We start from the raw sequence: 7,325 nt of genomic DNA, 5'->3' as shown, positions 1-7,325 counted from the left end.
CCATAGATTGGCTGATGATAAAGAGGCAGAGTGCTGAGGGAAACTGCTGGCTTAAATACAAAGGGACACAGGTGAGTTGCATGAGCTGATTAACTGAGGATCTGTGAAGGGAGGGGGAGCAGGGCTGTGACAAGGCTGAGGACAAGAGCTGCTAAAAACACGACATGAGATGAAAACAAAAATAAAACTAAAATTTGACCTAAAACTATAACAGAAATATGACCTCTCCTTCCAACTCTCATTAGAACTCTAGCAGCAGCATTTTGGATTAACTGAATACTTCTTAGAGAGATTTTTTTTGGACACCCAGATAATAAAGTTTTATAWAATAAATAAATAATAAATATTTTGCAATTTTTTTACACCAGACACAACCTGGACTTGAAGACTGACCACAGCTGCCGCAGCTCCCATTGTGTATTTTATGCACAYTGGCTTATTAGCTAAGAAAACTCTTGAGGCAGAAGAAACAAACTGAACTAGGTAACAGTCATAAACTACAGATGTGTCATCAAGTAACATTTATTTTTACAAATCAAGTTATTAAACTGTGAATGAAACAAAAATGTTGATTGAACTTATCTTTAATCAGTGGTGAGCACAGTTCCCCTAAAGCACTAAAGCACTAATAGGGGAACTAATTTCCTGATTAGTGCTTCAGGGCTTTTTCTAATTTTAAAATTTATTTGTGGATTAGCACTTGCTAAATTTATAGACTAAATTTAGAAGCACAAACTGAAGTCTATAAGTATTATTGATCAACGTTAATGTGAACAGCTGACAGTGAAAACTGTCACACATTTTGTTCATGTTTCTTTTTTCCACCAGGTGACAATAAATTGACAATACAGTTGTAGAATGTCAATGATAAGTCTTAAGAGAGCAACATGGCAATATGTGACTTGTGTTGTCTGTTGAAGAATGTTCATGTGTTGACTGGGTTATTTTAGTGCTTTAGAATTAGCTTTTGCTAAAACTTTCAGTGCATTAGTGCTTTAGAATTAGGGGACCTAAATATTTGAGTTAGTGTTTTAGGGCTAGTGGAAGTAAATTTTAGATTAGTGCTGCCCACCACTATTATAAAAGTTGAATAACTTTTTTTGTTTTGTTTTATTGAGTAAAAGCAGTTGAAAGGTTTAAGATTTAAATTTGTCCATTTTTATACTCGATGAGGCATTTTATTTAAAAAAATAGTAAGTGAGAGCTGATTTAAGCAGTTTTTTTTTAAATTTCCCGACACTGAGCACACAAATTTCCCACTGCATAAAGAATCACAGCTTCTTTGGTGGCGAACTCTGACTAATTGCAGACACGTCTGGATGCCAATCCTTTTGAACTCACACGAACCGAGCCGCTCACACGCGCTCACGAGCAACCAGGGGAAAATGTGTGTCAAACGAGGGCTGCAGCGTGAGCTTTTTGTGATGTTTGACTCTTGGGTTGAGGTTCCTGCAGACCCCAGCAGCTCACCTTGTGCCATCAAACCTGCCTGAGTGCTAGCAGTGCACGAGCACAGGATCAGAGACAACCTTGGCACGCCACGCAACAAAAACACAGCCCACTTCAGCGTCAGGCTTTGATGTGCATTATCAAAGGCCTTTCCTCCTCCTCTCCTCCCCGGACCAAAGGCTACTATTGTTTTTGTTGTTGTTATTGATATTGTTTTCCACCCTTATAGCACAAAGCAGTCTGACCATGACTCTGATGCTAATAATGTGGAGGTGGAGAGGGTGTTTTAATGAGCTGCCGAACAGATCAGAGGGGCTCAGGGGGGAGTGGGGGGCGCGGATAGGTAGCACTGAACATCAAAACACAGCCAGTGCTCCAGTTTCTGATTTTTACCAGCCTTGACCTCTAAAAACACAAAGTGAAGACTTAACGCAGGTATAACTTTGTGCTGTAAAATAAACAGCACAAATATCAASAACTGAAGGTTTTGGGACAGAAAAAATATTTTTCTTTTCACAGTCAATATCCACCATCTATAAGGAGTTCCTGACTGAAAACTGCTGCAGAAGCAGGTACAATATGTCAACCAGCGAGTTCATATTCATGGTTGAAACTATTTTGTGCAAACTCTTGCATCTACTTTGAAAAAAAAACAATGAAAAATCCACAAACCATCAACAGGGAACCATTTCAACATAACTTTAAGGAGAAAAGTGGCCATAAAAGTCCATCAAAATTGGTGCAATTRAATTTTTTTACAACAAAGGCTGCAGAATTGTACCGTTGTTTTAGGTGCGTGCTCTCAGAATGAAATAAATAACACTGGAAACATTCAAAAATGGGAAATTGAAGTCTGACACATGATTTATTTTGTGACTTTTTTTTATCAAGACCAGACGGAACATGTGGTTTTGTTGTTTGAAACTATTTAATAGCATTTGAAAACAAAGAAACACAGAGACTGAAAATAAATACAAGCCCTAAAATGATCATAATAAAAAATATGTATAAAAATTATTTCACCACATTTTGATTAAAAGAGAATGACTCAAATTTAAAAAGGGATTTCTGAAGGAAAACCCAGAGTGTTTAATTTATTCCACAACATTTGATATTACTTATTATCTAAATGTTACATAACATGAACATATAGGTGTAGTAGCTTTTCTTATAATCCTGAGGCTGCAGATTCATGGTTAATGCACAAAATTATAATGCGAGAAGCAAGCAGGGACAACCATTTTTAGTTATCKTGAAAAAAAACATCTAAAGAAATCCAAGACTAAAAACTGACAGTACTGGAATGAAAAGTAGAGAAGAGGGAAAACACAACGATCTGATTGAATCAAACCAGACACAAAGTTAATCTGACGATAAAGATCAAGTGAATGTTGATCAGTAACAGGATCCGAGGGTTCAGAGGGAGCAGTAAGTTCAACTGATCTGTTTGACTCTAAACTTATAACTAKTGATTTTCAGCATTTTAGGTTAAAACTATAATTGTCGTCCTTCTCGAATTAAAAGCTTTTTCTTCCTGCACTGTAAAAATACGTTTGTTAATTCAGCTTTTATTTTAATTTCGCTGTTATACTTGTAGCATTTATGTGATTAAATACAATTCTTAGCTAAGCATGTACTACAAAAAAATTAATTAAATTAAATTWAATGTTGAAGTTCACATGTGTGTCTCCATTTCCAATATCATGCTTTCAGAACCACCTCATAAGTGGTTCAAGCTTTTTTGCGCTTTCGATTTTGTCATCAGCAGACTTCCCAGACAGCAAAATATGTTAATTCTATGTTGGATTAAGATCAAAAAGGTTGTTTTTTTAGTTAATAAGATCAATGACTGATGGTGGATCAACCATCAAACAATCCTCCAATTCTACCCAAGTAACCAATGTTGGAAAGATGTCATTGAATCAATGTTGTTTTGTGGTCAAATTCTAATGATTGAAATGATTCTGCTTTGAATCAACAGATGCCGTTTGTCGCAACCCCTTGCCTGCCTTCTTCCTTTCTGAGCTCTGGGTGAGAGTATTTCATCACTGGGTGGGCTTTATCACYTTCGTATGTTGAGGACTGTGGGGTTTCCTTTTTCTCTTTACYTTTTCCTACTTGTCTGTAAATCTTATTACTTACTGTTTGTGCTTAATGTGTAGTCACAAAAACATCTACAAGTCACTACAAGGAGTGGAGTGTTCCACCCCTCAACACACACACACACACACACACACACACACACACACACACACACACACACACACACACACACACACACACACACACACACACACACACACACACACACACACACACACACCCCTCTATTTACACGAGTGGTATGTCCTGTGTTGAGTTAGTGTAACGTAATCTTGTTTTCTGCCTGTTGATTGGCTGAGCCAGGCAGAACTCGCAAACTTTGCAGAGACGAGGTGTACAAGAAGAGCAGCTTCTTGGATGGAGATGTCTGAAATGAGCAGAATTTCCAGGAGGTTTCAGACAAACTGGCCGCCCACAGTTACACACGCAATACTAAACAGTGTCGTGACAACTAATTTTAAAAAAGTCAGACTGCTGGATCACAAAACCACAACAGCTTTTTTTTGTTTGTTTTTACCACAACGGATGAAGCTGCATGGACAATCTGCCCACAGAGTGAGAGACACACTGACATGGAGACACACCTGAACAGAACCGAACGTGAGACTGGACAATGGAGACGGGGCTTTAGAGACAAATAWCCATTCACACTCTCACCTATGGACAATTTAGAGTTACCATTTAGCCAAACAGTCATGTTTTTGGTTTGTGGGAGTACCCGGTGAAAACCCACACATGCACAGAGAGAATATGCAAACGTTACCCATAAGRCCCCAGCTGGGATTTGATCTGGCAACCTTCTCACTGGGAGGCTACAGGTCTACCAACTGAGCCACSGTSGTGCCTAAAATTCAAAATGTGTTCATTAAAAACAYCATGGACAGTACCTGTGGTCCTGCAGTTAGGACTGCAACTCCAGCCGCAACTGCAAGTTTGTGTTGGAGTGCTGGCGGTGTCTGCTGTCACAGGATGATGACATCATAACATCATAAGGCTGCATTCCATTAAAAACACTTAAATGTTAACTTCAACACTCAGTTGAAACATTTAACTTTTAACTTTTTATACTCAGATTTACACATTTAGATTTAGGATTTGATATTTACATATACTTTTAAATGTTTAAATTTAACATTTTCGTAAAAAATTGCAAAAAGTAGGAACAGTGAGCAGAGGAACAATAAATAGTAGAAAAGTTTCAACTCTCAGAAAGTGAGCTAAATAAATAATGTGTTAGTGAAATTTTTTAACATTCAGTTTTACACTTGGTGCCCCATATGTGATGTTTAACTACAATTCTGAAGTGCTTGAGCCTGCTGACACAACAGAGGAACCCGAAAGTAAACTTTGACTGCTGACGGAAATTTATGGGACCTTTCCCTCATCTGGTTTGTTCAGAAGTAAACACTTGAGGCTGACATGAGACATAATGTCACAGCCAACAAACACTTTTTCTGACTCTCAAAGATATGATAAATCTATCATATTTGACAAATTTGTTTAAAAATACAATCACTGACAGCTCACACAGTGACTCAGAATATTTTCACCTGTGTATCACATTGTTTTTTTCTCCTCTGTCGTCCTGTTAGTGTGGCAGATAAAAACAYTCCTAAAACCATGTTTGAGTTCAACAGAGAAAGCAAAGAGAGCTTGAACAAAACAGATGGGAGCTGAGAAAAAGAAAAAGTCTTGTTTACCTTTCCTCCCTTTCTGGGTGGAGAGGTATTCATTAGCTGCTGTGTAAATCAATCTGCTTCTTCTTAAAGGCCTGTCAATTTAGCCGTGACGTCTGGCAGCCTGACACCGCTCACTGGATATTTAACCTGAAAGCCAATTAATCATCATGATTAATTCACTCACAAACCACATGGAACTGTTCCGCTTTTCCTTTCTGGAATAAAAGCCAGAACTTCAAAAAGAGGAAGAAAACGAGAGAAAGACGAAACTCCTGCTCATTCTTGATCAGCGTTTCAGTGAAGAGTCTCAGCTGCGAGTCCACTACTCTTCTTTTTTAATGCAAATCTAAAAAGTCAAACAGTTACTCTGCAAACACTACAGTTCTGATGAAAACCCCCACCTCRGCTAGTGATTATAAAGCAGTGGCCGTAATTGGATTTGTATGTTAACACAGGTTTGAACTGTGAATATGAATTTGATTGAACACATGAAAAAAAACCCTCTTCTGTGCTTGCCATGTTCTGCCTGGCTAATATTTTCCTTGCTCAACGTAATATTTCCACCTCTTTCTCAATGGAAAAAAGAGGATTACACATTAGGAAAGTGGAATGTGAATATGTCYTTCATTCTGTTCGCTATCATCAATTTCCAAAGTCTCAGCTACGGTAATGGAAATGACCTAAACTGTGTGCAGAGTTACTGAGAGAAACAGGGTTGTGCTATCAGCAAAAGCGAGATGATTTCCTGCTTCTTCAATCATCTGCTATTATTTCCTCTGCTCATTCACTGAGCCATGGGAGGATTTAATCCATTCCTTTAGCTGAGCTGCTGTGATAGACTGTGTGAACTTTGTGTCCCTTTAAAGCAGCTTTCTGGCACTTGTTTTACAGTAAAAGTGGATGTTGCACAACAATGGCTGCAAAGGAAATGACCGCAAAGTAATCTAACCACATTTTAGTGAGTAAAGCCCTGAATGTTTCACTGATGACTTACTGTTTCCTGTAAAATATTTTAGGCTCACACAATCAATAAATCCACATATATTAGTAATGTCCTCCTTTGATCCACCAGGAGAACARGTCTTACTTGCAGTCTAATCTGTTCCGAAGCAGTAAACTATCTCTGTTTCTGTTCGAGTGCAAAAGCTGACAGCTCTGTTCGGATTCGGCACATTTCCCTCTCCACACCTTCGCCAGAGGGAAAGAAATTTTGTGCGCCGCAGCATCTGTTAAACAGATGTAACGTCTTCAGATTACACCTGGTCGGGCCGAAAACTTCTCTCGAACTATTCCTGAGAAAAACTCAGTTGCACYTTCACGGTGAGATTTCCTGTAGAGTTTGTAAAAGTCGCTGCAATGTTAGTGAAGTAAGTTAACCTTTACAGCTTTTTAAAGACATTTAAAACAAAACCAGCAATGCAAAGAAAATGCATTTTAATCTGTGTTTAGGCTGTTGTCTAAAATGATTTAAGAACATACAAATGACCCAGACTGCTGTCAAAACAGTTAATAAAAATAAAAATAAAAACTTCTATAAGCGTACTTGTTTTGTTGTAGGACATCTTTTAAAAAATTACAGAGTGTGCATGTGACTCATTTTAAACTTATAATTTATGTCCCAACTAGACTACAARAGTCTTGACCTGTATAAAATAGGCATTAAAAAAGAAATGTTAAGAACACCTGCAGTATTTTGTAGAACATGTACAAAAGTCCAGAAGTTTCCTTATTGTCACTTTAAAATCAAACACATTGTACCTCGATTCAAAATGAGCTCAACATCATAGAACAGTAAATCTTTTTTGTTATATGTGAATTATTCATTTAGCACTAAAATGATTTTTACTACAGTCATTTAAACAGGACTCAKTGACATTACCTGTGTAGATAAAAACAAAACAAACCGATGAGCTATAATGTTTGCATCAGATGTGTCTGCATTTTCTCAAGAAACATTAGAAAAGGTCAGATCTTATTGTTGTAAAATTTTAGAAGTTTTTAACCAAACCTTTGCACAGAAATCTCTGCTTTAATTGTACTGATGTTTCACACAATCTTTTGTCTGATACAGTTTTCTTAGAAACTGTGTAAAAA

The sequence above is a fragment of the Austrofundulus limnaeus genome, unplaced genomic scaffold (assembly GCF_001266775.1).
Source record: "Austrofundulus limnaeus strain Quisiro unplaced genomic scaffold, Austrofundulus_limnaeus-1.0 Scaffold2767, whole genome shotgun sequence".
In the NCBI taxonomy this organism is placed as follows: Eukaryota; Metazoa; Chordata; class Actinopteri; order Cyprinodontiformes; family Rivulidae; genus Austrofundulus; species Austrofundulus limnaeus.
Note: the sequence above shows the minus strand (reverse complement) of the source record.